Source organism: Lepidochelys kempii, chromosome 5, assembly GCF_965140265.1.
Source record: "Lepidochelys kempii isolate rLepKem1 chromosome 5, rLepKem1.hap2, whole genome shotgun sequence".
Classification (NCBI taxonomy): domain Eukaryota; kingdom Metazoa; phylum Chordata; order Testudines; family Cheloniidae; genus Lepidochelys; species Lepidochelys kempii.
In genome coordinates this window covers 93,319,062-93,346,440 of record NC_133260.1, presented here as the reverse complement: position 1 = coordinate 93,346,440, position 27,379 = coordinate 93,319,062, and the positions used below count along the sequence as shown (strand labels likewise).

The 27,379-nt window shown below is 38.8% G+C and overlaps 1 long non-coding RNA gene across 2 annotated transcripts in view; it reads right to left on the bottom strand.

Moving 5' to 3' along the window:
* Positions 1-9,554: 9,554 nt before the first annotated feature.
* LOC140911636 (uncharacterized) overlaps positions 9,555-27,379 on the bottom strand; it is a 73,527-nt gene continuing 55,702 nt past the window's right edge. For both annotated transcript variants that reach the window (XR_012159059.1, XR_012159060.1), the window contains 5 exons: positions 24,285-24,354; positions 23,235-23,301; positions 11,283-11,587; positions 10,533-10,596; positions 9,555-9,624 (listed from right to left, as the gene is read on the bottom strand). This is a non-coding gene — a long non-coding RNA (uncharacterized lncRNA). The remainder of the gene's footprint in view (positions 9,625-10,532; positions 10,597-11,282; positions 11,588-23,234; positions 23,302-24,284; positions 24,355-27,379) is intronic.

The following is a 27,379-nucleotide window of genomic DNA, read 5'->3' as shown; positions in this document are numbered from 1 at the left end:
TTTCAGATCAGCTGCTGACCATAACCTTTGTCCCGTACAAAGCCCCAGACTGAACTGCTTGGGCCTAATTCTCCTTTCACTGTATAGCTTCCTCACTGTAGCTCTACTGACCTTCCTGGGGTTACTCTTGGACACACACAACCAGTCCCCTTCTCTCAGCATTGTACCAGGCCTGGAGTCCAAGCATGCAGGATTCTTCAGGGCTCACAGCCCAACATGAGAAGCCTATTACATCATGACACAAATAGTAACCCTTTGTCTATCAAAATGACTTCACAACATTCAGGTTGGAGGCAGCAGTCTCAAATGCTACTAGTTTAGGTCACCGTGGATTGGTACTCAAACTATGCACCTAGCCCTGATTTTTAGGCTGTTCTATGGCATTTGAAATTGATTGCAATGTGCATTCTATACAATATTTCTTCACTGAATTTCAAAAGCCATGCTTGCTTGACTAAAATGAAAGCGTTAACATGAAAATCCTTTATTCTTTTCTCTCTGTTCATTAGATACCTCACAGTAGCACTTTCTCTCCCTAACAATGGGAAGCAGCAGGCTTTTGGTGTAAAAACTAATGGCAGCCAATTGTATTTATCTCCTTGACTAAGAGGTTTATTATTTATCTTCCCTGTTGCAGTGCCCATGTGGCAGTGCTGATATTGAGCAGCTGGACAGATTGTACCCTGGAGCCACATCTGCAGCTATATAGATCAACATCACTTGCATTGCCTCAGAGCTGAAGAAGGTTATCTTCTGTCAGCAAGATTTAGTACCTACTTCATGAATTGTTAAGGGTCTCCCCCTTCCTTATTTGGTTTTCAAACTGCATTAGTGTAATCTGGTACTGATTGTTAACAGCTGATTAGTTAAGCTTTTGTTTACTTCCCCCCCTAATTAATAGGGACTTCCACTGGGGTTTGTGAAGATGAATCTTGAACGGTAAGCTGAATACACAGAGTTCATGGAAGCTAGAAAAAGACAGTAAAAGATCATAGGCTATAAGACATTACAGTAAGATTCAGAGATTCCAAGGTCAGAAGGGACCATTGTGATCATCTAGGAAGAAACATCTGGATGCATGATTATGCCAGGGATTATATGAATTTCTCAGTATTGGACTGGACCAGCTGGTAATTATTTAAATTAGGTCTTCACTAAAGAACTGAGTGGGTCAAATCCAAAATAAGTTGGCTCCCATATTCAGCAGGAAAAAAAATTCCTTCTGAAGCTATGTCTTATCACATCCCACAGAGAAGCTGTAACAGCTGACAGGATCTTTTATTAGAGAGACAAGGTGGGTGATGTAATATCTTTTACTGGACCAACTTCTGTAGACCAATAAAGAAGAGGAGCTCTGAGTAGAAGTTGATCCAATAAAAGATATCACCTCACCCACCTTCTCTGTCTAATATCCAGGGACCAACAGAGCTACACCACCACTGCATAGAGGATCTTCTATAGCAATTTACTCAAGAAATACCAAGTTCTGTAGCAATCCCATGCCCCTTGAGACATTAATAAGCTTCTGATTGGATTTGCTGTTTTGTTGGTAGTAGGGTAGAGTCCAGGAAGTTATGTGGGCCAGTGCTTGAATAATGGCCTAGGAGATAAGATTCTAGTTTCTCACCCCCACTCAGGTGGTAAATTTGGAAGGAGTGACTCAGTCAGCCAAGATGAATGTGTTTAAAGATAGAGCTGGTCCTGAACCAAAAATATGATTCCCAATCAGCACGAGGGCAAGATCAAATCTGGATCTGAACTTTGCAGCTGAGACCCAGCTCTAGTTAATATACAGCGATAGGATGAACCAGTTTAGATAAAGCTAGAACAGACTTACAACTTTGTGGGTCACATTCTCGTGGTTGCGGTCATATCAAAGGCGGTAGAATTTGTCCTTCCACTTTTTCTTTTAAAGTTTGAAAAAGTTCAGTTTCAAATTAAAACAAATTAAAATCACCTGTGTTACTTCCACTCCAGATTTCAGGAAGGACCAAAACAACAAATACCAGAAGAATGAGGCCAGCTCAAGTCAGGAAATGCTGGCACTCTTATACTAATGTTTATTATTGCAAGACTTTCAGACCAGTTTCCAGACCCAAAAAGTTTGGTGTAATATCCAAGCTTCTGATGCAAATCTCCAAACTTTTTGTCATAAAGCAGAACCTTGCTGAAGATATATAATTTATTTAATTCAGAAGCAAACACCTTCTTTTCCCTCCTCTAACGCCCTTTCCTGGTTAAAAAACCCTTATGACCCCCAAAATTGGAAAGGTTTTTCTTTTTAAAAGTTGTCTCATGCCACAGTTCATTCTGTTCTACACATACCCCTGTTGACGGAAGCCAAAGTTGACTACTTTTCAACACATTAATTTGCGTAATGGCCCAATGTATTAGCATAACAGTCATTTTAAAGCATTTATTTTTAATCAAGCCTCTTCTGCAATATAGAGTGTATAAGCACATAGGGGACTCTGAGCAAAATTTGACCCGCTTTATATATATCTCATACAAATTTGCATTACAAGGGTGTATTTATTATATATAATAGAACTGGAAAGAATCAGAGATGTGCTTGAGCTGCACTGATTGGATCCAGAATCGAACTTTCCCAAAGTTTGCTACTTGCTTATATCCAGAGTGTTGGTTCAGACTTATTTCTAGTATGAGTAATAGTTGTCATAGTACAAATACTAAATGGAACTGTGGCATCTGAAACCTATGGTGTTCAAATAACCAAGCAGTTTACAGTTGGGAATGTTTTCTTTTTTCACTTTCTGCATTTTCTAAATAGTAAAAATCAGACCTTTGAAAATAACCTTTATTCTAAAGTACCATTTTCAGTGGCCTAAGGGCTTTAGTTTTGCTTCATGAATATTTAACCAGAACATGATTTGAATCATGTTACCAGGATCCACCACTGACTCGTTAAAGCAAAATTAAATAGTCTTTCTGACAAAGGGAGACACAAGCAGCACTCCTTTAAACGTTGTGAGGGGAATTATGGTGTACTTTTAATCATGAGTGGCTCATTTCATTCTGGCTATTTCAAGTGCACTACATCTTTCAGAAATTAGAATAAAATATTGTGAATTAAAGCAGGGCTATGCTTTGCATGGTGTAGAACCTAGTTAAGTGTAGACTTACTCATCATAATGTGGAGTGCAGTAGCCTACTGATTTTTTCTTCTTCCTCTACATAAACGCAGTACAAGGAATATTACTAATGAAGTGGATGCTGGGTCACCTAGTCACCATATGAAAAGGTTAACACTTTCCTTTAAGTATCCCATCAATCACTATGAATTAATTTGGTCTTCCATGTGAAAGTACTGATCATAATAAATTCAAGTGCTATTTCATGAAAATGTCAAATGTCCACCCAGAAAACTTTATCAATATAGAAAACCTTAACCAGGACCTATTCCCAATCTTTCTGCTGATGACCTGGGTTTTAATGCTTTGTATTATACACACACTGGTCAATATGCTCCCCTTGATGCAACGGGGACTTAGATTGTAAAGCCATTTTACCTAAAAATTTATAAAGTGCCTATAAACATGGTAGCCAATCTTTGTAGGCCAGGGATCTTGGGTAAAATTTTCAAAAGCACTTAGGAGCTAGGACAAGTGAGTAGGAGTGGGATTCACAAAGATATTTAGGTGCCCAACTCCCATTGAAATCCACTTAAATAACTTTGTGAATCCCGCTCTATAAGCCTATGTCTCATTCCCAAAAGTAACTTAAGCATTCAGAAGCCTAAGCTGTACTAAAAGTCAGTGGGACTTAAGCATCTAAATCACTTAGGGCCAGATTTTTAAAGGTACTTAGGCAGAAACGGGATTATCCAGTGACAGCTAGTGCTTAATACCCATTAAAATCAATGAGTTTTACGTGCCTAGAAGCTTTTGAAAATCCCACAAGCTGTCTAAATACCTTTAAAAGTCTGGCTGCTAGGTGCTTTGAAAATGTTACCCACTGTTTTACTCTTTGTCTGTAAAGTGACATGCATATCAGTAGTGCAATAGAATTAATAAGTAGGGATGTCAAGCTATTAAAAATATTAATCATGATTAATTGCATGATTAAAAATTAATTGTGATTAATCACACTGTTAATAATAGAATATCATTTATTTAAATATTTTTGGTTGTTTTCTACATTTTCAAATACATTGATTTCAATTACAACACAGAATACAAAATGCACAGTGTTCACTTTGTATTTTTTATTACAAATATTTGCACTGTAAAAAACAAAAGAAATAGTATATTTCAATTCACCTAATACAAGTACTGTAGTGCAGTCTCTTTATCATGAAAGTTGAACTTACAAATGTAGTATTATGTACAAAAAATAACTGCATTCAAAAATAAAACACAAAACTTTAGAGCCTGTAAGTTCACTCAGTCCTACTTCAGCCAATCGCTCAGACAAACAAGTTTGGTTACAATTTGCGGGAGATAATGATGCCTGCTTCTTGTTTACAATGTCACCTGAAAGTGAGAACAGACGTTTGCATGGCACTGTTGTAGCCAGCGTCACCAGATATTTACATGCCAGATGCCCTAACGATGCCCTTCATGCTTAAACCACCATATCAGAGGACATGTATTCATGCTGATGATGGGTTCTGCTCAATAATGATCCAAAGCAGAGACCAGCATGTTCATTTTCATCATCTGAGTCAGATGCCACCAGCAGAAGATTGATTTTCTTTTTTGGTGGTTCAGGTTCTGTAGTTTCCGCATCTGAGCGTTGCTCTTTTAAGACATCTGAAAGCATACTCCACACCTGGTCCCTCTCAGATTTTGGAAGGCACTTCAGATTCTTAAACCTTGGGTCGAGTGCTGTATCTATCCATAGAAATCTCACATCGGTACCTTCTTTGTGTTTTGTCAAATCTGCTGTGAAAGTGTTCTTAAAATGAACATGTGCTGGGTCATCATCCGAGATTGCTATAACATGAAAAACATGGCACAATGTGGGTACAACAGAACAGGAGACATACAATTCTCCCTCCAAGGAGTTCAGTCACAAATGTAATTAACACATTATTTTTTTAACGTGCATTATCAGCATGGAAACATGTCCATTGAAATAGCGGGTGAAGCATAAAGGGGCATATGAATGTTTAGCATATCTGGCACGTAAATACCTTGCAACACTGACTACAAAAGTGCCATGCAAATGCCTGTTCTCACTTTCAGGTGACATTGTAAATAAGAAGCAGTCAGCAGCATCTCCTGTAAATGTAAACAAACTTGTTTGTCTTAGCGATTGGCTGAACAAGAAGTAGGACTGAGTGGACTTGTAGGCTCTAAAGTTTTATATTGTTTTGTTTTTGAGTGCAGTTATGTAACAAAAAATCTTCATGTGTAAGTTACACTTTCATGATAAAGAGATTGTACTACAGTTCTTGTATGAGGTGAATTGAAAAATAATACTATTTCTTTTATCATTTTTACAGTGCAAATATTTGTAATAAAAAAATTAAGTGAACACTGTACACTTTGTATTCTGTGTTGTAATAGAAATCAATATATTTGAAAATGTAGAAAAACATCCAAATATATAGAATAAATTTCAATTGGTATTGTATTGTTTAACAGTGTGATTAATCACAATTAATTTTTTTAATCACAGTTAATTTTTTTGAGTTAATCACGTGAGTTAACTGCAATTAATCAACAGCCCTAATAATATGTAATAAATATTCATAATCTTTTTTTTTAATGGAACAGAAAAGTTTTAGGGTCTGGGAGAAGGCTGGACCCTGAAGTTTGGAGAGGTCCAACTGTTAAGAGGAAGCCATCCTCTTTACCCAGAATCACACTGATCAGGAGACTTCAACATGGTGGCTTCCATGGTAAAAGGAGTTAAATATCTCATTATTACATTAGCCATTCTGGTTTCTTAATTGCATTTTGAACTATTTCTTTTATAATGCATGACAAAAGCACACCTGATGTTTGATGATAACATGCATCCTTTGGCCTAATCCCCAGTAATACAATCTAGAGAGGGTGTGTGCTTTTATGACAGTAACAGACATACTAGTTTGCCTCATTGCTTAAATGTTATAAAGCATGTTCTAGTGATCATCACATAATAATAGTTTGATAATACTTTAATAATAGCATGCTTGGCATAATAATAGGTTTACAACATAGTAATAATCCTAATTACAGAGAGAAAAACATTCCAGTAAAAAATCTGATACAAAAGGATTTTCATAAAACAGTTTACTGGTCTTCTAGCTGTCTCCCACAGCAGCAAAAAAGAACAGGTTTGACTTAGAAGCATGAAGAAAAACAAAAAAAATGTTGATTGACTTTGTAGAGTAAGATTGTTCCAGGGAGTAAAGATCTGACTGACTGTTCAGAGGCTCGTTCACCTGCACATCCACCAATGTGATCTATGCCATCATGTGCCAGCAATGCCCCTCTGCCATGTACATTGGTCAAACTGGACAGTCTCTACGTAAAAGAATAAATGGACACAAATCAGATGTCAAGAATTATAACATTCATAAACCAGTCGGAGAACACTTCAATCTCTCTGGTCACGCAATCACAGACATGAAGGTCGCTATCTTAAAACAAAAAAACTTCAAATCCAGACTCCAGCGAGAAACTGCTGAATTGGAATTCATTTGCAAATTGGATACTATTAATTTAGGCTTAAATAGAGACTGGGAGTGGCTAAGTCATTATGCAAGGTAGCCTGTTTCCTCTTGTTTTTTCCTACCCCCCCCCCCAGATGTTCTGGTTTAACTTGGATTTAAACCTGGAGAATGGTCAGTTTAGATGAGCTATTACCAGCAGGAGAGTGAGTTTGTGTGTGTATGGGGGTGGGGGGGATGTGAGAAAACCTTGATCTATGCAGGAAATAGCCCAACTTGATTATGTAAAGAGTTGTCACTTTGGATGGGCTAGCACCAGCAGGAGAGTGAATTTGTGTGGGGGGGTGGAGGGTGAGAAAACCTGGATTTGTGCTGGAAATGGCCCACCTGTTAATCACTTTAGATAAGCTATTACCAGCAGGACAGTGGGGTGGGAGGAGGTATTGTTTCATGATTTCTGTGTGTATATAAAGTCTGCTGCAGTTTCCACGGTAAACATCTGATGAAGTGAGCTGTAGCTCACGAAAGCTCATGCTCAAATAAATTGGTTAGTCTCTAAGGTGCCACAAGTACTCCTTTTCTTTTTGCGAATACAGACTAACACGGCTGTTCCTCTGAAACCTGTTCTGGGAAGTTGTTTTGCTGAGCATGTTTTCTACCAGGTAATATCACATCACGTAGCAGTGCTAGTTATTTAGTAGAAAATTATTTGCTTTCCAAACTAAGAAGAAACACTAGTCAGTCATAAAGGAAAAAATGACCAAAAAAAAGACATTACATCCCCATCTACGCTCAATGTATGAGGTTTTTAAATTCATGTAGAAATCCTCAGTGCTTTTCTCTTTAAAATTGCAAGAATCAGTAGTATCCTTTAAATGATTACCGGAATAAAGAATATTTCCCTAAGCCACCCCATTTAAACCAGTGTCAATGTTTACCTGGCACTCAAACTCTGCTGAGCAGGGAATATGTGCCACAGAAATGACATATTTAATTCACAGGAAAAAAATGGAGACACTCAAGACCAAAATTTCAAAGCATTGAATGCCCCTACATTAGGCCATTATGGATGCAATTACATGGCCTGAGTTTGTGCCCACAACTGAGTATCAAAGCAAATGTGGTAAAAGGGGAAAGAGTGTCTGAAACAATGACTGTGTTGGGGCCCTACAGAGTAGCTCTCTGTATGTCACAGAAGAAATTCTTGCAAAGGTCCAGGGGTGATAGAAGCAATCATGAACCAATTTGTGGAGCTACAGAACGATCTGGAAAGCCAAACACACAGGAGCCATGCTCTATTTGCGATAGTTAATGTGGGCACAACAAGTGCCTACCAGAGAGCTATATGGAGAAATCACAGGTATTAGAATCCAGCCTGCCACTTCTCCTGCATGTAAGTGCCATGTGCCATTCACAGGAGGGTTAGTTAATATAATAACTTCCCCAGAGATGGGATGTACCAACAAGTCTTGAGAAAATTCTAATTATCAACTGCCCTTATATTACCCTTAGTGCAGTCTCCTCAGGGAATGAGATGACTTCAGATGGGAGAAGGGATTCCATTCAATCCATGTACTAGTTGCTTGTGAGACCAGTCACCTTAACACACAAGAGCATGATTTGCACTACTCCCTCTGATTATCCACACTTGCCAACACAACTTAGTTCCTCCTCCCCACTATCCCACGCCCATTAAAATGGTTTGTGCAAATAACTAGCTAGTCACAGAAAATAAGATTTGTTCTACATGGTGCTATACTGAAATCACTAACTTTTGCAATGAACAATAAAGTTTAAAAGCTTGTACAAAAATAATAAATGATAACTTTAAAAAAAAGGGTAAGGTGACAAAAGGCTAGGCATTTATTTCAGCATATTGGATCCCTGGTGGATTGCAGTCTCTAGTACAAATAGTGCAACACTAAGGGTATGTCTACACTGCAGCCAGAGGAGTCATTGCAGCATATGTAGACATACCCAAGCTAGCTTTAATGTTGCTAATTCAGAACTAATAGCAGAGAAGCCACAACAGCAAAGACTGCAGTACGAACTAGTCAGTCAAGTACAAGCCCACCAGGGAGCCTGGATAAATACGGTGGTGGCTAGCCCATACTGCCATGGCTTCATTGCTATTTGTACACAAGCTAGTTGGATTAAAGCTAGCTCAGGTATGTCTACATGTGCTACAGTCACACCTCCAATTGCAGGGCAGATGTATCTTAAGACAGAGCTGGGGACTACATAGTAACACTACATATTGGAGTGACATTAGGAAACAATGTTACCAAATATGACATGTATCCCCTTATCCTCTAAGGTCAATGCATTAATAAAAAGAACAGGATGTCTGTTTAAACTAGCTAAAACAATGCAGCAACCAACCATGCCACACAGTCCTCTGCTGTGTGCTGCACAAGATGATGAAAACAGAAAAAACAATCAGGACACTTATTATATTTAACTTTCTATGTATGAATGAAAAGTGTGTGGTGGCCAGCAATAATATCCATTAATAGTTGTATATAATTTTACAAGAGTAATATTTAGTACATTAAATGAAGAAATTGAAAAAAAGATATGAAACTATGAATTCAAAAAGATCCTGCCATCCCATTCCAAATCCTTTGAGCAAAAGAGCCTCTTACAAAAAAGAAATTAATTGGAAAAAAAAGAACTTTAAAAGAAATTGAAAAGGAAAGGAAATTACTACATGTTACTATAACTGGGGACAGATTGTATCACAGGATTATTAGAATCTGGAGGAAAACATTATTTTTTAAATTGAATTGGATTATTTATTACAGTTCTAAAAAGTATTGAACACAAGGAAGAGTCCAAGCAAATATTAGATTAGACCAGGAAATAATGTATATGAGAGAAGTGGCTCTGAGATAAATCTCTATATAAACATTACAAATATTAAATTTTTTTTACGTAGCTCAGAGCTGATAAGAATAGCGTTGCATTTTCTAAATAGCTCGCAGTGTAGTTCTAGTTGCTACCTAGGTAGAAAAAAACATAGGTCAAATTCTGACAGGAAGAAAGCCTGTATTCGACAGGGGAGAGAACAGGGTGGGTATTTTCTACTCCCATCCTGGCTCCTCCCAACACTAACACAAAGACTGTTTTACAGGCCTTCCATTAGAGAAGCCACAGAAGCAGTGAGATAGAATGGCACTCACATACCTATCTCTGCACTTCTGAGGTAAAATGCCATTCTAAGGAACCATAGACTCTCATACATGTTAATAGAATAGATTTATTTTCACAACGCCCCATGAGAGAGGGATGCATTTTATAAATGGGGAGCTGAGACACAGGTATTGAAGTGAAGTGTTGCACAACTAGAAACTGAACCAAGGTCTCCTGAGGAATCCAGACTAGTGCCATAATCATAAGGCCATCCTTCCTCTTTCGGTCAGTCTATTTCTACACTATGCCGGCACTATTTGCTAATTGGGCAGCTGCTGGACAGAACACATGTACATGCTAAAGCCTATTTTGCATAGTATTGCCCATGTTCTCCTCTTCGTTAAAGTCAAAGGTATTGCACTGATGTAATTACTTTAATTTGTGGTTTGGGACCATTCACAATTGATAAATTCTGACCCAATCTGTTTTACCAAAATTTGAAAAGTATTGCAGCCTTAGAATAGAACCTCAGCAAAAGTAACAATACCACCCAAGGTTAAGACTGTTAAAAATCAAAACTAGGGAAGACAAGAAATCCCAAAAGTTCCAAATAAAATGAGGGAACTGGTTCTTTGGCTAGATGGGTTTGGCATTTTTCAGCACTATTTTTTCTGCTCATTTTTTAAAAAATAAATTGACCCAAGGTACACATAAGGTCTCTCACATGTATGTAGACCACAGGAGCCCAAGAAAATGAAATAATATTTAATACTCTCACCCATGGCTTCTTTGCGGGAGGGGTCTTCCAATCACAGTAAGTACAATGGGAGTCTTCAGAAACCCTGTAAAACACTGCTATTCATATATCTGTTATGGAGGGTGACACATTTATTTTATATTTTACATCCTGTCTGTAGAAACCTAAAAAGTTTATGGTTGAAAGCACTGGCTGGTCAGAGAGCTGACAGAGTTACTGCTTTTCACTACTATTTTGAATGTGGCCCAGGCTACCACTGAAATCTTTTGATGGCCGTTCCCCATGAATGTAAAAGTGATATTATGGTATCAGTCTAGTTCCTAGGAAACAAAGATGACCACCACATTGGTAATTTCATTGTTCAGTGTAACAAATTTAATTGAAGGATTGCCATTCATGAAGGAATGGTATACTGCTCCGATACTAGTCCACTTCAGGTAGATTTATTAATTGCCTTCTGAGAGAACTATTGATTTCAGTTTCTCTCTTTTCATTCATAATAAGATTAAGTAAATATGGAAAAAGCTCCCAGGCTCTAGGCACCTTTGACATAAGTTACAAATACAATCACAAAGAATAAGCCTGCCATTTCCACTCAGCCCCAAACCAGAATATAACCAACCCCAGACCGTAACATCTCTCATCTAGGGACACCAGCCATTATCATGTCCTGGCCTCTCAGAAGCGTGGTTAAATAGATGGGCCTTTTATGCCCTGAAACACAACAAATTCAAGCTAATTCACACCAAGCAGGGGAGTAAATTCACTTACGAAAAATGACCAGCTGGTGCATCTCCTCCCTTTTAAACTGAGGAGACTCCACCTCAGACACCCTTGTTGATGGCAGCAGTGGCTGTGTTATACTGGGAAAAGGGCAGTCTTTCAAATAAATAGGTCCCAAACCATTTCAGACTTTATAGGTCAAAATCAAATGTACATCCACACAAAAATCAAGAAACAGCCAATGCTGCCTGCAGAGCATCTCTGATTTCTGGGTTGATTTAAGATGTAGAGTTCATTACTGTAGTAGAGTTCTGAAGTGACAAATCCATGGACGATTGCAGGAAGGTCCGCATCTGCAGAAAAATGGTTAAAAACACCCAGCAAATAAAAGATTAAAAGAAAGGACACCCCCACCATTTGATCATCTAGCAGCAGACAGGCATCCAAAAATGTCCCCTAAATATACCATTCTTCTAGATGAAGAACAGTTTCCATAGCAAGTAATTTCAACTGGGGCTGAGAGTGACCACGATTAGCATATGAATAATTTGTGTAAATATTGGTCCAGAAAATTTTGTTAGCTTAGTGTGCCCTGAGAACATACATTATGTTAGAAAACATTAACTAACACTACGTTAAACATGAGATTGCCCTTATTATAGGTAAGGACATTCACCTTAGGGGGAGGGATAGCTCAGTGGTTTGAGCTATGGCCTGCTAAACCCAGGGTTGTGAGTTCAATCCTTGAGAGGGCCATTTAGGGATCTGGGGCAAAAATCAGGGATTGGTCTTGCTTTGAGCAAGGGCTTGGACTAGATGACCTCTAGAGGTCCCTTCCCACCCTGATATTCTATGATCTACAAATGTCTTAGCTGGTTGTGGTTAAGCCCAGGAATGATCAAAACAGTTTTTAAACAGTGCTTGCCCATTTACTTGAGGTGTTAACATGATGCCTTTCCCCAATGTAGATATCACTTAAGAGGCTGGGGAACGGTCCACACCCAAATGTAATGTTTTTTCTTCCCTCACCAGCTGCCAAATGGATTTTCTTCATATCTGTTTCTCCTTTTAATTTTTAACACATCAGCTTGCAAATGTATGTTGGTCCTTAAATTCATGTCTATGCCTAAAAGGAGACTATAAAATAGGCACTTTAAAGACTGCATCTGAAAGAGTACTACTCACTGTACAGACTCCAAGTCTCATTACTAACCTTTGACTCAAAAGCAGTCCAAGCGGACCCTTTTTATGCTCATTGACATTTTTTTTTCCATAAATACAAGTAATTAGAGAAGTTGAAAGCTGAATATATTCTCTGAGTTGTGGTACTAATTACAATGTGGAAATTTGACCTTTTCAGCATCCTGAATCACATTAGCCTTCGCCTAGTAATTCACATGACTGAGATGTATTTAGAGTTTGTAATATCACTATATTGATCGGGTGAGAGGTTTTTCCTTGTTTGTTTATATATCTTTTTATAATTCTCTAAGTAAGGTGAAGAGGTGATCTAGTGATCTCCACTCATCATTTTAATATCATAAGAGTGAACTTCAATTCTGTACTGGTCTTAAACTACATGATAAGACCTGTCAATATCACAGGCAACTGCTTCCTAAGAGCGTGATACCACATGCCAGTTGGAAGCAAGCAGGTGCCAACATATTTTTCCACTTGGAAGACACGGGCAGGAAAATGGATTGAAGCAGCAAAGGGGGGTTTCTCAACAAGGAACTGGTAACAAGCATGTTCAGTATTATCCTTTGCTCACAAATTCTGCCTGTGTCTCAACCTCCCTCACCCCAATCCCTGCTTGTCAGACTGATAAGAAAGAACTGGTCACTTGGAAGCTGCAGAGGGAATTTTGTTTCAATCACAGCCAAGCTGCTTCAAGCAAGCTCTAATATTATCGTAAGCCAAGGACGTCAGAAATTTTTTTTGGTAGGAATACAATAATTCTGTAAATCCAAGGTTGGAAGTATTCCCAGGTTTTTGACAGAAAGGAAACAAAAGTGGACATATGCAGCTATTCTGAAGTGCAATCTCATTAAATTAAAATCCTGCCTCTTCCTCCCACTCCCCAACAAGTCAATTCTGAAATCTCTTCTTTCTGATTTATAACACTTAAACTAGAGGCCAAATTCACAGCTGAAGAAGCGAGGGCAACTCCCTGTGCCAGGGAGGTAGCTGTACTCTAAAGAGAAGGCAGGTAGTCTTACACTTCAGAGGACAGCTTTAGATAATCCAGTGGTTCCATAGGCACTCTGCCATCTAAAGCTGAAGTGGCAGTATGCTAAACAAACACATACCAGTTGCCTGGAACAAACCAGGGGCAGAGTTCCAAAGGAAGACTACTAAGAATATGTCTGCATTTGACTCGGAAGGTGTGATTCCCAGCTCATGTAGACATAGCTGTACTAGTGCTTCTTGAGCTAGCACCTAAAAATAATAGCATGTCCACAACTGCATACGCAGTGGCTTGGGCTAACCTCCTGAGTGCGTACCTGGGGGGGGTCCGGCGGGATTGTACTTGGGGTGGCTAACCCAAGTCATCACCCATATCGCTGTGGACATAGTGCTATTGTTAGGTGTTATCTCAAGCAGAGCTAGTGCAGGTATGTCTAATGCGACCTATGCTGCTACATAATTAAGCACTTCTGAAAATTGTACCCAGTAAGCTCTGTGTGGTAATGCCTCGCACACTTTTGGTTACTATAAAATATATGGAATGGAAATATTAATTTTGAAGTTCTACATATGGCAAAACATATACAATGTATGACTTGCATGGAGTTAGCAAGTGCTCAGCACTATCCAGGATTTTCCCATTGAAATAGCTTGTGTTTTATAATTTATTTATTGTGAGGAATAATGGGTAAGAAAGCCTTCGCTGATCACTGACTCAAGCTAGCATAGCTAATCTTTTAAATCATGCAAGAGAAGCAAGTAAAACTGGATTCTACCCCCTCAAATTACCTCTCTCCCCAGCCCTGTAAAGTAACTAAATAGTAACTGGTGTGGGCAGCCTCTGGTTACCCAGTGAAAACGTGGCAGGCATCTGGGGTTAACTTAGAAATACGTATTTTGAGAGAAAACAGATTGGGAGATATTGAAGAGTCATCTACAATCTTGAGCTAGAGGATGATCCTGAGGCCCTGTCCTGGATTGGGGGTAGTACCGAGCTGTATTGTCTCAAATGGAGCACACAAAGGAGCAGAAAATCTCTTGCAACAAATCAGTGCCTAGGGGAGCGCTGAAAATGGCAGTACCTTTTTAAGAGGTGCAGCTTATTTCCCCCTGACAGTGTGGGGAAGGCAAAACCTCCTTTTGTTTCTGCATGAGTAACTTAGGAATAGTCCCCAGGCTTCACTGTGTGTAGGGGGTGCAGTTCTATCTGAGCCCCATAGGGGGAAAGTCATCTTATTCCCTTCCCCACTCTGTCCTGTATGTGCGAAGTATGCTAGTTAGAACAAAGTCCATGAATAATTAAATCTGTAAAATAACTGTTGATTTTCAAACCATTACCTAAAACACATTTCTATTAAACCAAAGACCCTAGCTCTGTTTCAGCTATTGTGCTACTGCATGACCTGATAGTATGGGGCTATATTTTACTGTGGTTAGGAAAAAAAACACACCTCAAGCCATAAAAATAACTTTGCAGGGAATGTGATGGATCTGCACCAGGAGGGAGAGCCTTCAGAACATGAAACATGCTGGCTAGTTAGATTCCTTTGTAGCTCCCACATCACTCAGATAGACACAGCTGCCTCTGCTTTAATCTACGCTTGACAATTGCTGGGAAGGCAAACCTCAGGCTTCTCCAGAGGGCCAAAAAAAGGGCTGTTGTCAGTGTTTTACTACCAATAATTTCAGCCTTCTGGGAAACTGCACCTTTCTAGTTTACTGTATTATTTCTGTGAAACTCAAGCCAGTGTTGAGATGTTGCGAAGGAAACAAATTGATATTTAGGCCTATATCCTTAGTTGGTGTAAATCAGGAACTCCATTACCTACAATTGAGGTATTCCAATTTACACCAGCTGAGCATTTGGCCTCATGATAAAATGAACTAGAAGAAGAATTTGGTTCATGGTAAAAGGAATTACCTGTGGGGCAAGCAGCTACTCAATAAGAGTATGGAAGCAGAATCAGGCCCAAAATGTTGGGGGAAACGGATACGCAACATCACAATTGTCCATAATTTTCCATTGTCAGGATCCCAACAAGGGCAGTCAGGGCCAAAGGTCAGAGCATGTGCAAACCTGCAGCTGGGAGAAGTGGAGGAGCTAATAGTCAGATTCCAGGTCAGGCTCAACACCAAGGATCAGAGTCTGAGTCAGGTTTCAGGGTCTGACTCAGGAGGTGAAGTTCAAATCAAGCCAAGACCAAAGCCAGGAATTCAGGCGCTATCATGGCAGCTACATGCTGTTGCCTACACACTTCCTGGAGCGCCTCTTGGGTTTTATAGGGCAGGGAACCAATCAGGAGCCAGGAGGCTGCTGTCTGTCAAACCCTTGAGAAGGAGTTTCCCATGATCCGTGTCCACAGTGGGTTATGGGAAGTGGAGCACAAACTGGTTGGAATTGCCGCTGGGTAGCAGCTTGGAGATGACAGCTGCTTGGTAGCTCTGCAGCCCTGTGTTCTAGGGAGTCTTACACTCATTTGGGAAACTGCATGTTACAGCTATGACAATTTTAGGCCAATTCTGTTCCTGCTGACATCAACTGCTAAACTTCTTTTAAATCCAATGAGAGCAGGAGTGAGACATTAACCATTGTTCCCTTAAACAGACTTGAGAACTACTTGTGTTAGTAAGAATTTGTAGGACTAGGCCTTTTGTGAGGATTATCTATTGCTATACCAACTTCTTGTAGGTAATCAATTATATATTACTGATCCATGGTATCCATATATTATACATTCAGTCTCTATTGTGAAAGGCTGAGGCAACATTACTGTCTGAAAAATCAGGAAACACTAGATCAGTGGTTCTCAAAGAGGGGTACATGTACCTCTGGCGGTACGCAGATGTCTTCCTGGGGGTATATTAAATTGTCTAGATATTTGCCGAATTTTACAACAGACTACATAAAAACCATTAGCAAAGTTAGAACAAACTAAAATTTCATAAAGACAAAATGAGAATGTAAGCAATTTTTCAACAATAGTGTGCAGTCTGATTTTGTAAGCAAGTAGATTTTAAGTGAAGTGAAACTTGGGGTACACAAGACAAATCGGACTCCTGAAAGGAGTACAGTAGTCTGGAAAGGTTGAGAAACACTGCACTAGATCACTAACATTTTACCACTATTTCACTCACAGTTTATCACCAATTCTATTGTGTACTCAGCTAAGGATAAAGACAGACCCTGGGCCTGACTATTAGAGATGGCCTCCTTTTATAATGATTCAATTTTGTGCCTGAAAATAAGCAATGATGTGGGCACAAATAGTCATTAGGAAATTCACTACCCATTTATGGAGGCAAAAATGGAAGCCACAGAATAGCACAGCTCAGAAATTGAGTTTTTACATATAGTCTATTTACATACAGAGATGCTAAAAGTTATGCAGATGACAAGAGCTTTATATACTATAGTTCCATACCATTACCAATAGGGCCTAGTCCTGAGAGGTGCTAAGCAACTCTCATTGACTCCAATTTCAGGAAGGTTTCAGAGTAACAGCCGTGTTAGTCTGTATTCGCAAAAAGAAAAGGAGTACTTGTGGCACCTTAGAGACTAACAAATTTATTTGAGCATAAGCTTTCATGAGCTACAGCTGCATCCGATGAAGTGAGCTGTAGCTCACGAAAGCTTATGCTCAAATAAATTTGTTAGTCTCTAAGGTGCCACAAGTCCTCCTTTTCTTTTTGCGAATTTCAGGAAGGTTTTTGCTGGACAGGAATGCAGGACTGGGCTCTGACAGAATAAAGAAATGAGAAGAAACAATTACATCTTGTTTAACTTTGCCATTAAAATTGCTAAACCTTTTTTTTCTTGTCTTTCTCTAGAGCTATCATAACTTTATTCAGCTGACTTTTTATTTGTAAAGATATCAATCCCACCCCCTCTGCCGGATTTCACATAAGAAATATCTAACATAAGATGCAATACTTTTATATGCTGCCACTGCAGTAATTATTAACATTTCTAAATAAATTATGTCATTTAACATCTGTTATTAAACTACATCCACATTTATTGCCTCATAACATTGTTATTTCAGATGAAAGCTGAGCAGATGAGCAGCATGCATTGTAAACACTAATAAATGTACAGTATTTATATAAATATTTGCTTCTCTGACTCTTCATCCTTTTAATTGTGACTATTAACAGCCATCTTAACTGTAACATAGACAAGATGTCTAACCTCCATTCCCATATAAATTACCATACTGTTCATATGAAATAATATTTGTAATTCCAATCTCATACTTCTTGGAAGTGTCAGAGCTTGGGTCTAGGCACAGAAAGAATTGTGTGCTAATAACCTCAAGAAAAGGCTTCTTAGGCAAAATCAGACAATCTGTGGGGCCTACCATGGTCCCAAAGCCACCATGACCCCATGTCATTACCCTTCCTCTCCTTGGAGAGGTGTCAGGTTTCCGAGTTAAGATGAATGGGGCAATTGGCACTTCTTAAAGCTATTTTTCAGACTCCCTGCAGGTTCAGGTAATCCCAGGTTTCACTTGAATCACATTTTCAAGCTTTTCTTTGCAATCAAAAAGACTGGACAGTTGTTAAAAGTGAAAGCTGAAATTCTGATCTGATCAGGTAATTCCAGGAATTGGGGTCCCAGGCATAAGCACTATAGGCCTATGTCTTATTCCAGCCCTGAGGAAGGAAAAAAATCAAATACTTTGTGCTGCAGCAGCATCTCTTCCTTACCAGAATCTCAAAGTGCATTAAAAACATTATCTAATTACTCCCCACAATACACATGTGAAGTAAATGCTATTAACCTACTTATCATGATGGGGAAACTCAGGCACAGAAAGGTGAAAGCCAACATTTTGTGATCGGCTAGAAGAGTGCTGCAAAACAAGCGGCCGCTGCTTGTAAGAAAATGAGTCACAATGGCTTCTGCACACACTCCTGACCATGTGACAAACAATCCTGATCACAGAGTTAGGAATAAAACCATCTCCCTGATTCGATTAATCGTAACCAGCCCACCTTGATGATAAAAAGAAATGTGAAAATTTGAAGCCAATGTTTTGCTGTCATACTAACAGGGAAAAATAGTGTACACTGTTTCATGGAAATTTTGAAAGATTCCTCCAAATATGTAAGGCTTTTACACACATGCAAATAGGCAAATTCAGACCAAAACCACAGTCTGCATAAACACTACATTCTGCATTTTGCCAGTTGTTTCTTTATGGTTTTAAGGGAGCAGTTGTATAAAAATTAAGAATGTTTTCCCATAGCCTCTCCTGTAAATGTAGTTATCAAAACAAAAGCATAAATATAACTTTCAGAGCATAAGTAGAATAAACCATCCAGCAACTGGTGAAGATCCTGCAGGCCTACTTCAGAAAGCTTGAAAGCTCACTGCCATTTGCCCATTCGTCTTAAGATAAAAAGCAAGCCAGAAAGCTGCTGAGAAACATACGACACTGAGCCAGCCAGTGCACTGTCAGCATGGGAACTAACAGATCTAATCCCTCCATTGCTGAAATGAGATAACATAGCGTTCAGTATGAGATCATTGTGTGTTCTGTATATGATTTCCTTGGTGTGCCTAGAGAGAGGAGACAGAGTGTGCGGATTAGAAAGGTAATTTAAATGAGTTATCTCTCAATCAGAAAATTTTTTAAAAATATCATACTATATCCTACTGTGCTGCCCTTGTCCAGTTTTTACATAGAATTAATTATAAATAAGTATCTTCCAAGACGAGGAAAACATTCAACTAAACACCCCCAACAGAATAAAAACAGAAGCATTTCTTCCTATCTCTGTCTTCTCCCAAGATTTTATAAATAAAACTGCATTGTTTTTAGATCAGTCTGAGGAAGAAAGGCAGCAGCACATATGTTTTCTTTTAACTTATGCTGTTTTAGGGGGAAGGAAGGTGTTTGGTTTTATCTTAAAGTGAGACCAGTTGGCTGGAAGGAATAACTCTGATCCCAGAACAAAAGGAAAGTAGCACGTTTAAACACTTAATTTAGTTTGACCCTGAGCTACTTTTCCCTTGTATTTTGACTGTATGTCACTCCTCTCTGTAAATCTGCCTATTCCCACCTCTGGAACATGGCCAGAATTCATCCTTGCCTTGATCCTGTCTCTGCTGAATCCTTAATCCCATCTTGTTTTAACTTCGCAGTTCCCTCTTTTATGGTCTTCTGCCTAGATGCCTATTATCTGAAGGGACTTGAACAAAATCTGAATAAATGGGCTTTGTTCAAGAGAACTCTCTGGGAGAAAAGTACCTTCAACCCAAGACCACAGATCAACAGTACAGCCACTACAAATAGATATAATTTCCCCATTCTCCTCTTAAATTGTCCCATTAGCCACACTTTTTCGTGTTCCGCAAGTCCCTGGTTCACACTGCTACAGAACCAGCCACAAGGTACACAGGAAGCAGAATTTCTTAAAGTGGCTTCTCCATTGCCTGCCTTGTTGCTATGTGAAACTTCCCGGGTTCTGCTATGTTTATCTCTGCACTTGGGGTGGGGAGCGGGAGGATGAAAGCATTTGGTTAAATTTTCAGGGAACTGTAATACAGGAAATCTGTCCATATTCTCCCATAATTTGTCACCTCCAGTGAGCTTCTCTCCATTTCTGAATCCAATATACATTACCTTCCTATTTAAACAGTCTGATTTGCTGCTTGCTGCTGCGGCCACTTATTCTGCTGGTCATTTTTCCAGCCTTGACCTCTTCCCTCTATATGTTTTGGAATGAGTAAAAAAGTTCCCCAATGCTACATAAACACCTTAAGGGGAAGCTCTGCTACTCATCCTTTTACAGTATGTACATCAAATGTTGGTGTGCATTCTGCTTCTTGCTTGGTGTTAATGAAGTTAGTTGAAGAGTGTCTCTGCACATGTATAATTCACATTTCAGTTTTCCAACGAGAAAGCATAAAATTAGTACACTCTTCCCTCTCCCACTGACTATCTGCAGTTGGGTGTCACTACGTCTGTTCAGATGCCCCATCCAACGTTCTCTGACCTCATCAGTCATAGTCACCAATTGACTTCCTTCTCGAAACCTTACCATGAAACCTTCCTATTCACCTCCTATTTACTTTATCATATAACTGCCATTAATCTTCAACCACTGCACCATTCCCATCAGAAGTTTCATCTTCATTTTTACTGGTTTTTTAGCTCTCTTAGTTTATGTTCTATCCCCTCTCAGTACATTCCTCCTTTCTGTAGGCCTCTGTACCTGGTGCTATAAAGAGATATCCTTCATCTTACTGTCACTGTAAAGTGTTTGATGAGGATTAACATGAAAAAATAAATGGAATTTAAGAAAAGAAAAAGGAGGGAAAAATCAGCCAAGGAAAGTGATAGTATATGTTTTGATTGAGGGTCTGTATCTTACATAATTTTTAATTACTTCATATTAGGATGTTATTCTTTCTGAAGTGATTGTATAAGAATCTGCAATATTGATAACTTGTTTTATTTTTGGAGGAGTTGTTTATGCTACACTTCTGTTCTCTAATGCCTTGATTCTTGCCACCCTTACCCATGCTGGAACTACACAAAGAAAGGTACTACTCACCATGAGCAATAATGGCACAAGCAGGCCCTAACTGATCTGGGAAATCGACAAAGCCCTGGCCATCTTAAAACAGTGCAGGGCCTTGTGCTCTGAGGTCTGCACAGTGTAAGTCCATGCACATAGAGGGTAAAATAGTTTAGTCAAGAATCCCTATGTGAATATGATAAGCAGCATGCTGCTCTTCAACATTTAGTTATATATCAGAAAAAATCAACTTCATGGCTCAGTCCTGATTCCCTCAATCCATTCCACTGTGTGCAAAAGAAAAGTAAGATTGGGCTCTAAATTATTATCTGTATTAAATGGACATATTCTTAAGTGTTGAGTAAAATACTTTATGATGTTTGACTGTTAGAAGCTGGAACTGGGCAACAGGAGATGGATTATTGAATAAATTGCTGTATTCTGTTCACTCCTGAATCATATGGCACCAGCCACTGTCTGAAGACAGGATACAGAACTAGATGGACCACTGGTCTGACCCAATATGGCCATTCTTATGTTCTAATGTATATTTTTAAAATGTTAATATGAATTAATTATATAAAACATTTTATAGCATTTGTAGGACCAAAGTAGAGCTTATACATTTGAGATGGATCAAAACTGAATTACATGCCTCCAGCTGCTTCCTAGTAGCACTGGTGGGTTGGTTACCCAACCTTGCAATTAACTGTAGAAATCCACATCAAAATGTTTGGAGCTTGAATTAATTACCCGAACATGACTCAGTGAGATTAGAACAAGTATTGTCTCTTCAACATTTAGCACGGCTGCCAGAAAATAAAGGAGTGAATTAAGAAAACATTAGAAGGAAAAGAATTAAAAGAAGAGCTGCCAGAAGATGGAAAGAGGTACTTAATGATGCTGTGTATTTTCTCCTCTGTAATTTCCCTTTCTCTTGCTTTCACACCTCCCTAAACTACTGGTATCTAGTGAGTTTTGCAAACGAGCAAGAAATAGCACACCCATGCAGTTTAAAATATCTGGTTCTTATACATTTCACTGTACTTTGTATTATTCAGCTAGTAAGCAGATGCCCCATTTTCAGATCACCACAGTTTGTTGTGGAGATAAAGTAAAAGCAGTGTAAGATTCTCTCTCACTTCCTTCTTGTTCATACCTCTGAGGTGTAAATTAGAAAGCCAGAGGTATACTGGATGCACTAAGTACATTCCACTTATTTTAGCATCTACAACCTATTTAAAAAGTAGGTCTTCTTACATTCGGACATCAGAAATAGAACCAAACCTGCCTCCACTGAAGTCAATACAGTTTTGTCATTGACTTCAGTTAGGTCCAGAATTTCACCCAATGAGTTTCAGGATGGGGATTCAAGTTTCACAGTGGGTCCTTATCTCGATAGTGAACCTTGTATCAAGCACTTAGAAACTGAAGTTCTGATGGAGACAGGTCCACTGTTTGGACTAATACATAGTAAACACATGCATACATATGCTAAACATGTCTGTTTCCTTTTTCCATTTTGGGGGTTTACACACCCCTTTCAATTAAAAAACAATATTTGCAAAACTTGCAAAAATAAGGTTTTTTAAATGTTTAAGAAGCTTCATTTAAAATTAAATGAAAATGCAGAGCCCCCCGGACTGGTGGCCAGGACCCGGGCTGTGTGAGTGCCACTGAAAATCAGCTCGCGTGCCATAGGTTGCCTACCCCTAGTGTAGACATACTCATGCTAACTCTCATTAAGCTAGCATGCTAAGAATAGTACTGTAGCTGCGGTTGCATGGGTAGCAGCATGGGCTGGGCAACCCAAATAGAAACTTGCCTGATCGCCGTGGATATGTATTTGGGGAGGCTAGCATGTACAGCCACTGCTCATGCCAGGGCAGCTACTCTACTATTTTTAGCATGCTAGTTCAGATGAGAGTTAGGAGGAGTATGTCTACGCAAGCTGGGGAATCACACCCCTAGTTCAGAGCATTGATGTAGCCACAGATGCTCTACTTTGGTTCTCTTTAACCTTTTCCGCTAACTTACCACTCTTTTCCTGAATGATTGGTCTTCATCCCACCTCATTTCTTCTTCCCTTTCTACTGCTCATTTGACGCTATTTATATATGTACATTGTTACTGAAAGCTAACCCCCAAACTTTTAATTTCTCTCAGAGGGTGGCCACTTGAAATACAAAGCAACATAATACATATAAGGGCATATTAATCCAGTGGTTCCATGGTGATAGTAAACAAGGGAAAGAGCTGTAAAGGTGGCCACCATTAAACACTTACAGGGATAATGGCTGTTTCTCTTGATGAAAAGAAAAGATTTCACAAGTAGCAGCAGCAGAAGTGATGCCTTAAAAAAAAAGAGAGAGAGAGAGAATTGGCTTTGTCTTTGTTTAGTAAAGAAACAATTTTAGAACCTCAGTTGACAATATGGGTCCATCCAATAACCAATGCCATCATAATTCACTAAGCCTGAGATGATGAATTTTATAAAGACAGCCCTATCAGTTCCAGATTTATAGCCTCACATCCACTTTATTCTTACAATAGTTTTTTAAATGATTTTTTCCTTGTGGCTCCTTAGATGATAAACTCTATTTACTGGACAGCATCTCATAAGTTATTTCAGATAATTTCAATACAAACCCAGGCTGAATGCCAGTTTATGCTGCTTTAAAAGGCCATCCACTTTTATTCAAGTTCCATTTCCTATTCCAGCAGCACATCCTATCGCCCTTCCATAAGCAGATGCCTTAAAGGCATCCCAAATGCAACATGGTGAATGAGTTGAGCTGGAATTACATTCAGCAAACTGAATGATTCTCTTACCCACATACTCATAAAAATCCATCAACAGAGAGATATTACATTTTCATCATCTATTCAAAGAAGTTTCTACATCCAAAAACAATTGTCGGCAACCCAGTCCAAGAATGCACAATGCTGCATACTGCACACTGTCATGTCTCCAAATGGCTGTAACGAGTTAGGTATGTTCTGAGTTTCCAACACAAAACTGAACCCAGGGACAGCCAAATAAATATTTTTAATTTTTTAAATTTAAAAATAAGACACATACTTGTTTTCTTCACCTTCCCTGTCCACCCTCCTTAAAGAAGTGAGTATTAAGGGGGCACAACTAGAGACAATTGATTGTAGCTGAGGCAAAAAATTCTTGACTAGGATTTACTTTTGACTGTCATAGTTTAAATGTATTTAGCTAACAGGCTCTGACCTAGTGTCAGAGAGGGAGAGGACTATCAACCAGTTCACTCCTCTAGAAGGATTTATGAATTAGCATTATTCACCAAAGACAGACAGACAGTCACCTACCTGCAATTACTCCTTCTGGTAGGGACTTTATCATCAGATTTTCTAAATGCTGAATACCCGATATTCATTTCTATACATCAAAATTGTTCAAATTAATTATTTGTCTTTGATATTCTTTTCCCCCCAGCCAACTATAAATTATAATTTCATTGTATGTATATATGAAATATATGCAGAGAGACAGAAATTATGTTAGTAATATAACAAACTGAGAAGATCCCAAAGTGCTCAGAGAATTGGCTCTAGGAGTACGGAAAGCCTACTGAATTGCCAACGTTGACACAGACCAAATGAATAGATGAGTCTATAACATAATACTTCCTGGGAGGTTTAAAGTATACACTTTACTCTCTCTCCTTTTAGCAATGTCTTAAAAAGCCATGGGTGGCTGGAACATGTATTGTTCCTGTTCTATATACAACGGTAAACAAACAGGGCCAGATAATGGCTTTTTAGCCAGGGCCTCCATAAAGGATAAGGATGAACGACTTTGCCAGTGGGAGCCCCTGGAGCAGTGATTCTCAACCTATTTACCATTGTGGGCCACATATGCAGCTCTCTATGGGGCCGCATCCAGACAATATATATACACTACCTGTAAGGCCCTGAGGATGTCACATGGGCCACAGCTGTGTGCTGATTGCTGCAAGTGGCCTGTAGGCCACAGGTTGAGAACTGCTGCCCTGGAGGAATTCTGGCTGGCTTTGCCAAAACTGCTCTTCTGGCCCTATCAGCTCTGCCACTGTTTGACATTGTATGGAATGTGCTCCCTTTTGCACCCAGCTAGCTGCTTTGAGCAATGTAGAGTTAGGAAGCAGCGCTTTGGACTGTATCTCATTAAATTCTTCTCAAGTCCTTTCTGAGCCTTTCAGAACACTGTTGTCAGCTGTGCTAGCCTGGAGCACTGTCCACACTCGCCAGTTAGACTGTGCCTCTCTCCTCCACAGGAGCACAAAGACAGACTCTCTTCCACCTTATGCACCTACACAAAGCCAGGAACTTCTAGCCCATATTCCTGGGCCCTATCCGACTACACTTGAATACAATGGGAGTCATCAAATATGTTTGGTTGAGATTTGCATCCAGATTTAGATAGATACGTATGTTTTAAATATCTCAAGTAAGTTTGAAATAAGATTTAAATTTTAAATAAGAAAGCAAAATATTTCACCAATATGAAAAAAAATCTATTTCGGAGATCTTTGTCAAGGATATACTTCCTATTTAGGCATAGTAATCTTCAGATCTATTTACAAAAAATGAAGCAAATTTCTGCACTAGGACTAAATTCTGTAAACTTTGATTTTGAACAAAACAGTCTTAATCAAACCATGAGAATCCATAACATGACTGTGAATTGGGTGACCTCATTGCTGTTATCAGCATTGCTTAAATCCCTACACTGAACTATGCTGTCTTTTAGGGGCATGATAGAAGGGTATCTTTCACCTCCCAAATAATACATCTTGTAGATTTCAACACAGCTTTTACTTCAATGATGTTTGCAATTAAAGGAAGATCACCAACTGAAAAATTCCAAAATTAAAATGAAGGCAGCAGTCAAACTATGAGACCTGTCAAATGGTCAGGCTGAGAATGGTACCTACTGTGTTTAAAATTACCATATACAGTCAGATGGGTCAGAATCTCCGCAAATAAGATTTGACTTCTACGGAGCTATGCTGATTTATACCACTGAAGTTCTGGCCCAGCTGATCCCACACTGTTGGCTTTGATCTCACCTGTCACACTTTTCAGTCTCCTTTTATATATATATATAATTTGACAGGTTTCTGACAATGAATTGACTCAATTGCCTTCTAAAATTGCAGTCCTCTGGGTCATCATTTTTGAAAAATGTATCAAGAGAGCTGAAAACTTGTATGAAATGTCTCATAAAGGGGCCAAAGCATATTTCTTTGGTACTTTATAGCTTTATAGTTTTTCATTCAGTCATAGAATCACTTGTTTAGAATATTGCTGATTAATTTTTTTAAATAAAATTGAATATAATCTGATGTTTTACTGAAGCTATAACTCCACTCTGAAGTAAAGCAGGGAGTCTAGATGGGCTTTGATAACAATAATAAGATTTAACCAGTCTTCCTGCCAAAAAAGCATTTCCTAATCTTTTTCATTTATTGAATTTATATAGTTCACTTTCTATAGTTGCTGTAAGAGAAGACCATCCAACCTTTGTAAAGTAATTCTAATTCTGGCTGGCCAATTAGAAAGTTAGTGCTCTTCATTTTACACCAGTTGTTGAGCAAATTGAGTTAATGAAGCTGTCCCTTCTGAATTTTCTGAATTAAGAAAAAATGAATAGAATCTATCATTTTGACCCCTTTATGCCCGATTGGCTGTGAAGTGCACAATAAGCAATAGCTGGGCAGTGTTACTTTCTACCCAGCTCAGTGCAAAAAGCTCTGATAAATAGCAACAATAAAGGCTTCAAGCATTACAATCAATACTTAATGGAATAACGTAAATCCAGCCCATGTATGTCTTGGGATTGTGTTCTCTTGCAAAGAGCAAAAGATTGATGCACAGTAGCAGAAGTGCATCTTTTTTTCTGAAGTCAGAGCCATAAGGAAGACACAATAATGTGCTAAAGTTGCTTTGCTTGTATTGTGGTGTTGTTATTCCTATTTTTTTCATCTCGGTTTAAAAGGAGCTAGAGAGACATTGTGGTTCCCAGGGCTCTGTAAGAAACAAGTTAATGGTATTCTCAGTCTTTAGACACATTTACACATTCTCCATCTGCTTGGGAGGAAAAAAACCCAGATTTCAATAACAAAAATTGTACAGATCTGCCTTGAGGCAACAGAAAATGCATGTGATAAGGGAATTGCCATGAAGCGCAAAGGAGTATTTAGGTCTTAGTGCTTATTGACTGGAGACAGTAAAGGAGATGTGAAGGATGTGTGAAAAATCCTAAATAAAAGAGCTAGAATAACATATAATATGGATAAGAAAATGTACTTGAAAGGGCCACAACTGTCACACAAAAGAACATAGTGAGTGGAGGAGGGGAAAGAGAGCTATGCATGACAAGAATGAAGATAAGCAATATTCTACATCCAGAGTCTGATTCA